We start from the raw sequence: 10,174 nt of genomic DNA, 5'->3' as shown, positions 1-10,174 counted from the left end.
TTCTAAGCCGAGCCTTACTCTCGATTAGTTGGAATTGGCCGAGCAGTGCTTTACACAGGGTCTCCTTACTGCCACATTTGAGAGATCAGCGGCTCTATTGTGGATCCAAGCATCACTAGTAGGGGATGATCCCCAGCTTCGGCACCAAGTTCCAACAACAAGATCTATGGTTGTGAGTTGGCAGGAAGATATTTAGATTTAGGTAAGTTGTGGTTTGATTCATATGTATCAATTTAATTCAGATTCGGTTGGTGACATGATTGGTTTGGATACTTAGGTTGTAAGGGGAATTGCTGATTAGGGTATTTGTGTGGAGGATTGCGGCTCTACCTAGCTCCGACCAACATTTCCAGCGTCAACAGTGGCTTGGTAGTGAGGTAAGGAGTAGAGAATTTGTATCTTTGCTGTAGATTCTATGTTGTTTGAACTATTGTGATGATAGATTTGATTTGGGTATGAGGTAATTAATTTGTACTTGTGTACTTCCTGACTAACGATCCATACTCTAGGTTAACTAGAGGTATTTGGTTTGGAACGACAGCAGGTGTCTTCGGCAGTGACTCAACAGCCGAATATACATATTTGGGTGGATCTAGGTTTTTGTGTGGACAAGTTAATTGATGATCAATTAAGGTTAATCGATAATTAGGGTTTCCTAATTGAATTAAGAGTCTGATTTAGTTATTTGATACAGGTTGAGTAACTAAATTATTTGTGTTTAATTAGGTAGGTTAATGATTATGACTTAGGGTTTTGTCCTAAGTTGTGTTGGGAATTTTATTTAGCAATTCATTTGAATTATTAGCTAAATAAAAATGTATATATTGGTGATACAGGACTTTGATTTGAGACGGTGTCTCGACGGGTATCTCGATTAGTGTATTGGACCATTTCGATTGGAGGCGGGTACTTTTGACTTATGTCATTTGATATGCTTAGTAATTAAATTAACATGTTGTATTAATTGTGTTTCTTATTTGTTTCGGTTAATCACTACCCAAATCTTACATGCTTGATTGATTGATTGGTTTTGCATCTCAGGTATATTTTACCTGTTTATACCTGCTTATAGGGGTAGTGATATACCATGTTTCACCATGTTCAGGACCTAGGTTTTATACCTTCTGTATACCTTTGGATTGTTTTGGATTCGTTGGCCTTTGATGCATTTTTATATATATGTGGATTAGGTCAGGATATTCTTGTGGTTAGTGCCATGCACCATTTGCATGATTGCATGCTGTGCGATAGTCCGCTCCATTATTGTTGAGCACATCGCCAGTTACATGGATCTGCACACACCACCACTCATGGGTTAGTGGTCGATTCAGGCTGAGTGTGTTGCAGCAGGGACTCTGTTAGGCACCGTTGGTCCGCTCATGGGTAGTGTGACACAACGTGTTATCCGACAGAGATTCCTCCCCGTCTTTGAGCACCGGGAGATGAGAGCATTATGCTCCCCCATTTATGATTTGGGGTAGGAGGATAGGTGTACTCCGACAGCATCCCGTCCACTAGGTCACTCATCAGGAGTAGTGACGACAGAGTGCACGGTTGTCATAGCCCTACCCACTCGGCCTCACTATTGTGTGTGAGATGATCGACTGGCGTCAGGGGTGACCAGGACGCATCATTGGCATCATATGCATGATTCATTTATTGCTTGTGTTTGTGTTTGCTGCATTTATATGCTGCATATTGTTTGGATACCTATGTTTGACATGCATATAGGATTTCCTTATCCCTCGGACTGTTTGACCTTATACTCAGGACAGGTTAGTACAAGGTATTCTCTGCTTATTTCAGATGCATTCTTATCTTTCTTATCGAGTACATGATTAGTGCTAGGTGTTGTTTCTTTACTTTGCATATCAACTGTACTGCTGAGTGTTGGACTCACCCGCCTCCATTGTTGATATTTTCGTGTTGATCTTGTCAGTCACTAGTCCTCACTGCACGTAGTGCTGGTCCTGCAGACCTCCAGGATATGTTTGGTTTTCTTTGGTTTCTTTCTGTTCTAGATTGTTTGAACTCGTTATGTTCTGGATTTATTTGCTTATGGACATGATATAGATTTTTATTATATTGATGGATTTGGATTTGGTTTTTATTCTACTACATGCCTGCCTGGATGGCAGAAGAGGTGAGTTCGTCGGTTTTGAGCTTTACGAGTGTAGTTGAATAGGGTGGTTTTTGAGTCAGAGTATTATTACTGCGTGGTTGTGTCAGCTAGAGGCTGAATATATATATAAACTGCGTGGTGATTGATTTTTATTATTGTTATGATTCCAGCCGCCTGTGGCTGAGTATTAGTGCTTGTAGAAAATTTTTGATTGTCCGCCGTACAGGGGAGATGCTGCCGAAATTTTCTCGGACAGGGACTCTTCTGGGGGCGTGACAATTTAGTGGTATCAGAGCATAGTTATACGATCTTTTGTTTTCGTATTTTGGATGTTTGGGATAACCTGATACCAATTTATTTACTTGGTATCAGAGCGCCAAGTTTGGCGATACTTGTTGGATTTTTGTATTATGGATTTTCGGGATTTATCTGATACCAATTTATTTGGTATCAGAGCGGGTTATGATACCTGCTTTTGGTGTTCTTGAGATTTATCGGATACCTGTTGTTGGTATTCTGGATATTTGGGTTAGCCAGGTTTGCGAGTCAAACTGGGCATTATCGGATTTTCGATATGGTTATGTTTCGGATTTCCGTTTCGGATTTATTTGGATTTCCGGCGATATGTACGTTCGGAATTTTGAGGTCAAATTGGGGACTGGACAGCGACGGAACATCTCCAGACAGCAAATAGGTATGTTGTTATTTTATGTTGGTTATATTGGTATTGATATCTGTAATTTAATTTAACAGATATGAGATGATCTACTCGTATTGCTGCGAGACGTGGTGCTGGACGACCATGTGCGAGGACCACGGGATCTCTAGATATGCCAGAGATGCCCACTGTTAGTGAGCCTGTCAGTCAGGGACAGACTCAGGATGCAGCGGGAGCATCGGGCTCTCAAATCCCGATAGCTCCTGTAGAGATACCTACTTTGGCCACACCGACGGTATCCACTCCTACCTTATTTACAGTACCATCAGGGGTACCATTGGTGTACCCGACATTTGCTCCCGCGCAGCCTACGACGTATTCAGTGTCACCACCACTTGGATCTACGGTGTATCCTATACCAGTGGCACCTGTGCCCCCAGTGCCTACAGTAGCAGCTGCTGCACCACATGCGGTACCTTTTCCTACCGTACCTCCAGTTGCCACCACTTTTATTCCCCAGGCAGTACCACCGACGGCTTATGCTCCGGTATATACAGCAGCACCGGGAGTTCTTCCTCCGGTTTATTCCGCGGTACCACCTGTAGTATCAGCTCCAGTGTTTCCGCCAGTTCCTGCAGCCGTCCCGACACAGCTCACTGATATTGTCGCTGCACGAGCTAGGATTCCAGCACTGGCCGAGTCGATGAAGACTCGTTTCACTCTTTTCCGCGGAGATCTCGATCCGAGTATGACTCTGTCATGGATAGAGACTATGGAGCAGACTTTCTTCTATATGGCTTGCTCCGAGTGGGAGAAAGCAGAGCTGGCTGCTTACCATTTACGGGATGAAGCTAATGCCTGGTGGGTTACTCAGCGTTCTATTATTGGTGAGCGCAACGTCACATGGACCAGGTTCAGAGAGGCTTTTGAGAGCCGTTTCTTTCCATTGTCTTATCAGATGGCTCGCCGACAGGATTTTATGAGTCTGAGGCAGAATAATCGCTCAGTGACCGAGTATAATACTGAATTCCTCCGGTTGGCTCAGTTTTGTCCAGAGTTAGTTGCGGAGGACAGAACTCGCATGATGCAGTTTATACAGGGATTGGATGGTTATCTGCATGTACAGCTTGCCGGATTAGGGATTTCATCTTACTCTGATGCATTGAATCGAGCTTTGATGATAGAGTTAGCTCGGCAGACAGCATATCCGGATAGGAAAAGGCATCTGGGTGGACACGGGCGGGTCCAGCAGACTCGGCGGCAGGATGCGGCCTCGAGTAGTCGCGATCAGTCGAGTTCTTGGGCGTCGTAGGCCTCAATCGAGGCGATCTTCTTGAGGCGTTCCGGTTTTCTAGCGAGCAAGCAACCACCTTCCTGATACTCATTGTTTCGAGATGTGGATCCGGAGATCACCTCACCCAGCTTGCTCTAGAGGCAGTCGGTTGCTTTTATTGCAAGCTGGGCACCAGAGCCGAGATTGTCGGTGAAGCTCGGCTCACACGGCCGGAGGGTCGGTCGGGGGCAGTCTAGTCGGCGGGGCATCGAGGAGGCGGCCCAATCTTCACAGCGTCGGAGGCGCTCCTCCGCGGCGGCATTTGGCATGCTTGGCGAGTACTCATGTATGCAGCCCCAGTTTTGCTCGGGACCTTATTATCAACTCGAGGCGATGTCGAGACTCGATTCTGACCCGTACCACAGATGTCGATCACCATCCTCTCGGTCTTATCGCACATAGTCCGCCTCGATGGCGAGGCTTACCCCGCAGATTACCACCTCCTCCTCCGCGAGGCGGTCGTGTTCATGCTATTACGAGAGGATGCTCGGAGCGAGCGGATCCGTTTTCATGATGCGATTTCCATTTATGCATTTACTGCTGATATTTTGATTGATACTGGTAGTTCGCACTCTTTTATATCCCGTACCTTTATGCGGGAGATTGGTAGATTACCTACTGTTAGGTTGTGGCGATTGACTGTCTCCCTACCGTCCGGTGATACTTTAGACGTCACCCAGGAGATCAGAGGTTGCCCGTTAGACTTTGGCAACATGATACTTACGGTAGATCTTCTAGTATTGGAGATGGTCGAGTTTGATATCATTCTTGGTATGGATTGGCTATCAGTATATCATGCTCCCGTTGATTGCCAGACGAGGGTGGTCACCTTTCGGCCTCTGAACCAACCCTCGTGGAGTTTCACTGGCATCAGAGACGACGACATCTCGATTATTTCGGTGATTCAGGCGCAGAAGCTGCTGTCTCACGGTTGTCATGGTTTTCTGTTGTCGTTGATCAGTACTGAGGACAGTAGTAGTTCGCAGCTCTCTGACGTTCCTGTTGTCCGGGAATACCCAGATGTATTTCCAGAGGAGCTGCCAGGTTTGCCTCCCAGAAGGCCAGTGGAGTTCGCTATTGAGCTGATTCCGGGAACCGCGCCAACATTGAAAGCTCCGTATCGTATGACACCAAAAGAGTTGAACGAGCTGAAGGTTCAACTCCAGGAGCTTTTAGACAGGGGATTTATTCGCCCTAGTGTTTCACCATGGGGTTCTCCAGTTCTGTTTGTCAAGAAAAAGGATGGTACTATGAGGTTGTGTATTGACTACAGGCAGCTGAATTCAGTGACCGTCAGAAATAAATATCCATTACCACGGATTGAGGATTTGTTTGATCAGCTCAGAGGTACATCAGTGTATTCTAAGATTGATCTGCGATCCGGATATCATCAGTTGAGAGTCAGAGATTCTGATATCCAGAAGACAGCTTTCCGTACCAGATACGGTCATTATGAGTTTTTGGTAATGCCATTTGGGCTTACCAATGCTCCAGCGGTGTTTATGGACTTGATGAACCGCATCTTTCTGGAGTATCTGGATCAGTTTGTTATCGTTTTCATTGATGACATATTGGTCTACTCTCGTTCCGAGGAGGAGCATGCACAGCATCTTCGCACAGTCTTGGAGATTCTTCGACGACATCAGCTGTACGTGAAGTTCAGCAAGTGTGCATTCTGGCTATCCTCAGTCGGTTTTCTGGGACACGTGGTTTCTAGCAGAGGTATTTCAGTTGATCCTCAGAAGATCGAGGCTGTCACCGGTTGGGAGCAGCCGAAGTCAGTTCAGGAGATCCGCAGTTTTCTAGGATTGGCCGGATATTACCGACGTTTTGTCGAGGGCTTCTCGCGTATTGCTATGCCACTGACACGTCTTACCCGGAAAGGCGTGAAGTTCGTATGGTCCGAGGATTGCGAGACCAGCTTCCAGGAGCTGAAGCGGAGATTAGTGTCGGCTCCAGTTTTGGTTTTACCTTCTGGAGAGGATGGATTTGTACTTTACACCGACGCGTCTCTACAGTGTTTGGGCGTTGATCTGATGCATATGCTTCTCGTCAGCTGAAGGAGCATGAGAAGAACTACCCAGTTCATGACTTGGAGTTAGCTGCCATCATCTTTGCTCTGAAGCTTTGGCGTCATCATTTATACGGTATCACATTTGAGATTCTCACTGATCATAAGAGTCTCAAATACATTTTCACTCAGAAGGAGCTTAATCTCCGACAGAGGAGATGGATGGAGTTCTTGAAGGACTACGATTGTACCATTAGTTACCACCCAGGGAAAGCTAATGTGGTTGCAGATGCACTCGTGAGGAAGTCGGAGGACTTTAGCTTGCCGGATTGATTCTGGTTTGATCGTAGTTTTTCTGAGTTAGACCTGGAGGAGCAGGGACCGACAGAGCAGGGTATTCTGGTTACCATGGTTGCTCAGTCGTCGATCAGGACGAGGATCCGAGAGGCACAGGCCAGTGATAAGCATTTGCAGTTTATTAGCAGTCAGATTGCTTCCGGACAGCAGACCAAGTTTACACGAGACAAGGAGGGTATTATATTCTTCCGAGGCAGATTATGCGTACCTCAGTCTCATCCGGTCTTACAGGAGCTACTTCAGGAGGCACACCGTTCTCGATTTGCGATCCATCCAGGCGGGACCCGTATGTATCGAGACTTGAGACGTTCCTATTGGTGGAACGGTATGAAGAAAGACATCGCGGATTTCGTAGCTAGATGTCTTGTTTGTCAGCAGGTGAAGGCTGAACACCAGAGACCTGCAGGATTACTTCAGCGGATTCCTATTCCTGAGTGGAAGTGGGATCACATTACCATGGACTTTATGGTAGGGTTGCCGAGGACACGACGAGGCCATGACGCGATTTGGGTAATCGTAGATCGATTAACCAAATCCGCACACTTCTTAGCGATTCGGAGGACTGATTCCCTGGATCGATTGGCAGATCTGTATTGTCGGGAGATCATCAGACTACATGGTGTTCCATTGAGTATCATTTTGGATAGAGATCCACGGCTCACGTCTCGTTTCTGGCAGAGTCTGCAGCAGGCCTTGGGCACACAGCTCCGTTTCAGTACAGCCTTCCATCCACAGACAGATGGACAGTCAGAGCGGACCATTCAGACTTTAGAGGACCTGCTGAGGTCATGTGTTATGGATTTCGGAGGCAGTTGGGAGGACCATCTGCCGTTAGTAGAGTTTACCTATAACAACAGCTTTCATTCGGCTATCCAGATGGCACCGTTTGAGGCGTTGTATGGTAGACCTTGTCGGACACCCGTCCTCTGGGATGAGGTTGGAGAGGCCCAGTTGTTGGGACCTCATAGAGTTCAGCAGGATGCAGAGTTGGTCCGTACTATCAGACGGAGGATGTCAGAGGCGCAAGACCGCCAGATCGGAGACGCAGACCACTAGAGTTCTCTGTTGGCGACCATGTATTTCTACGAGTTTCGCCCACGAAAGGGGTGAAGAGATTTGGCCTCAGAGGTAAGCTAGCTCCGCGGTACATTGGTCCTTTCGAGATCTTGGAGAGGATCGGAGCGGTAGCTTATCGACTAGCACTACCACCGTCCCTGTCAGGCGTTCACGATGTATTTCACGTATCCATGCTGAGGAGATCGCACTGATCCGACACATGTCTTGGCGGATATTCGATTCAGGACATTACATGAGGAGGTTCGATGCAGTTCTCGGCCGGAAGAGCGTCGATTCGGAACAAGACCATCCGGTTGGTTAAAGTCGGATGGCAGCATCATTCGGACGAGGAGGCTACTTGGGAGCTCGAGGACACTATCCGAGCTCGATATCCCCATCTTTTCACTTGAGGTATGTGATTTATTTACCGTTCAGCATTTATACTCTATATCTGTTGTTAGTATGTGCTGATGGTAGATAACGAAATTTGGGGACCAAATTTTTATTAGTGGGGGAGAATGTAAAATACCGGAAAAAATAATAGGGAATATTAATAAGGGAATTTTTTCCAGAATTTATGGAAATTTTTCGGGAATTTTTCGGAGCTCGTACGGATGAGTTGACGGGGATAAAAACGGGGTCCGGAAAAGCCTGTTTAGGCTACCCCATTTAAATGAGGAAAAGTTGAATTTCTAAATTCCTTTTTCTTTATTTATTTTTCTTTTCTTTTCTTTGTGTCGCCGTTTCCTCATTTCTTCTCCCCGACGCCGATCGCGCGCCTTCTTCCCTTGCCCTAACCACCATTCGGCGGTTTCCTTCCTCTTCTCTACTTCTCCCCCCGAGCCGAAGCAGCGTGCCCTAGCCAGTCCCAGTTTTCTTCTCCCTGCTGCCGAAGCCCTAGCATCGCCGGAAGTTTGATCTCTGCCACTGACGTCGGCCATCTCCTCACCTTTTCTCTGTCTCGGTGCCCTAGCCGCCGGCGACGCACCAAGCCGACCAATTCTTCTCCTCTGCCCTAGCCTTGCCGTGGAGTTCCCAGCGCCGTCGCCTGTGACTTAACATCGCCAGGTGTTGCTCCTCAGCCCTCGCGTCGGCCTTCCCTCTCCTTTCTGAGGCAGCGCCGGCCACGGGAAACCTAGCGCCGGCTAAAACTTTCCCTGCCTCGTGTCTTTGATCATCAACTACACTCCTCCAGTGGATCCTTCTCAGCCGAGCCTTACTCTCGATTAGTTGGAATTGGCCGAGCAGTGCTTTTCACAGGGTCTCCTTGCTGCCACATTTGAGAGATCAGCGGCTCTATTGTGGATCCAAGCATCACTGGTTGGGGATGATCCCCAGCTTCGGCACCAAGTTCCAACAACAAGATCTATGGTTGTGAGTTGGCAGGAAGATATTTAGATTTAGGTAAGTTGTGGTTTGATTCATATGTATCAATTTAATTCAGATTTGGTTGGTGACATGGTTGGTTTGGATACTTAGGTTGTAAGGGGAATTGCTGATTAGGGTATTTGTGTGGAGGATTGCGGCTCTACCTAGCTTCGACCAACATTTCCAGCGTCAACAGTGGCTTGGTAGTGAGGTAAGGAGTAGAGAATTTGTATCTTTGCTGTAGATTCTATGTTGTTTGAACTATTGTGATGATAGATTTGATTTGGGTATGAGGTAATTAATTTGTACTTGTGTACTTCCTGACTAACGATCCATACTCTAGGTTAACTAGAGGTATTTGGTTTGGAACGACAGCAGGTGTCTTCGGCAGTGACTCAACAGCCGAATATACATATTTGGGTGGATCTAGGTTTTTATGTGGACAAGTTAATTGATGATCAATTAAGGTTAATCGATAATTAGGGGTTCCTAATTGAATTAAGAGTCTGATTTAGTTATTTGATACAGGTTGAGTAACTAAATTATTTGTGTTTAATTAGGTAGGTTAATGATTATGACTTAGGGTTTTGTCCTAAGTTGTGTTGGGAATTTTATTTAGCAATTCATTTGAATTATTAGCTAAATAAAAATGTATATATTGGTGATACAGGACTTTGATTTGAGACGGTGTCTCGATGGGTATCTCGATTAGCGTATTGGACCATTTCGATTGGAGGTGGGTACTTTTGACTTATGTCATTTGATATGCTTAGTAATTAAATTAACATGTTGTATTAATTGTGTTTCTTATCTGTTTCGGTTAATCACTACCCAAATCTTACATGCTTGATTGGTTTTGCATCTCAGGTATATTTTACCTGTTTATACCTGCTTATAGGGGTAGTGATATACCATGTTTCACCATGTTCAGGACCTAGGTTTTATACCTTCTGTATACCTTTAGATTGTTTTGGATTCGTTGGCCTTTGATGCATTTTTATATATATGTGGATTAGGTCAGGATATTCTTGTGGTTAGTGCCATGCACCATTTGCATGATTGCATGCTGTGCGATAGTCCGCTCCATTATTGTTGAGCACATCTCCAGTTACATGGATCTGCACACACTACCACTCATGGGTTAGTGGTCGATTCAGGCTGAGTGTGTTGCAGCAGGGACTCTGTTAGGCACCGTTGGTCCGCTCATGGGTAGTGTGACACAACGTGTTATCCGACAGAGATTCCTCCCCGTCTTTGAGCACCGAGGAG

Source organism: Zingiber officinale, chromosome 1A (genome assembly GCF_018446385.1).
Source record: "Zingiber officinale cultivar Zhangliang chromosome 1A, Zo_v1.1, whole genome shotgun sequence".
Taxonomy (NCBI): domain Eukaryota; kingdom Viridiplantae; phylum Streptophyta; class Magnoliopsida; order Zingiberales; family Zingiberaceae; genus Zingiber; species Zingiber officinale.
Note: the sequence above shows the minus strand (reverse complement) of the source record.